Source organism: Lipotes vexillifer, unplaced genomic scaffold, assembly GCF_000442215.2.
Source record: "Lipotes vexillifer unplaced genomic scaffold, Lipotes_vexillifer_v1.1 scaffold1161, whole genome shotgun sequence".
NCBI classification, from domain to species: Eukaryota; Metazoa; Chordata; class Mammalia; order Artiodactyla; family Lipotidae; genus Lipotes; species Lipotes vexillifer.
In genome coordinates, this window is record NW_006780142.1 from 610,301 (window position 1) to 611,541 (window position 1,241).

Sequence of the window (1,241 nt, forward strand, 5' to 3'; positions counted from 1 at the left end):
GGAAAGAGCAGTCACTGCAGGATTCAACATATTTCACAGTGATTTCCCTTTACAAAGTGATCTTATTATAGGCATTTGGATGAAGAAATCATCCACTTAGTAGGATCAGTGTCACAGATAAAAGGTCCTAGTTTTAGAAATAATATTTCTTGAAATACTAGGCAGTAAATTCAGAGACTGAGCAACTTCAACATTTTATTACGTTCTTCAAGCTCATGTTGGGACTTGAAAGCCTGAGTTTACCTGGGCCCTCAGGAATATCTTTTCGGAACGGATTCACGTGGGAAAATAAGGACTGGTGGGTGGTGAGGCTATCCCAAATGAAAACCCTCCTTTGGTGTATTATGTAAGACTGATAATGATTCACTAACTAAAACTTGTAACAGAAGTTGCAAAATGCCTGAATATCCATTTAAAAAGCCTATTTTATAGCCTCGAGTTAAGATGTGAAGCCAAAAGACTTTCTTACCTACTGTAGAAACCACTGAGGCGAAAACTTAAGTAGAAGGTTGTTTATTGGGCAGTTGTAAAATGGAATTAAAGATTAAGCTGAGCAATAACCTTCCCTCCCCCTTTTCCTCCTTTTGTCTCCTTTTTATGGCATTTTTTCACGCAACATTTGTTGGTAACATATATGTCATCGTCGCGAATAGGACCTAAGGCCTTGCCTTTTACTACTGACCTGTCACTGTACTTCAGAGCTGCCAACCACACCTCCACCCCGCACCCCAAGCTGTTTGGTCTTGTCTGTCAGTGAAGCATTTGTGTTTTGCAAGGCGGCAAAGGAGCTGCTTCCTTGTTTCTTTTCAGGGTCCCACTTTGATTTCGTTCCCCTTTTAAAGGTGATTACACAGAGACCTGCCACTCAAGAGCAGAAATACCATCTTCATCTACGTGTCTTGCGTAACTGGAATTCCACAGCTCTGGTGAATGTCCTGTTTGTCTTTCCTGCAGAGGGACTTGGTTAAAAATGTCAGTTTCACTGTTTGAGACTTCTTTTTTTTTTTTTTTTTCCTTGCGTTATGCGGGCCTCTCACTGTTGTGGCCTCTCGCATTTGCGGAGCACAGGCTCCGGACGCGCAGGCTCAGTGGCCATGGCTCACGGGCCCAGCCGCTCCGCGGCATGTGGGATCTTCCCGAAACGGGGCACGAACCCGCGTCTCCTGCATCGGCAGGCGGACTCTCAAGCACTGCGCCACCAGGGAAGCCCGAGACTTCTTAAGAGAAAGCCTCATCCCTAT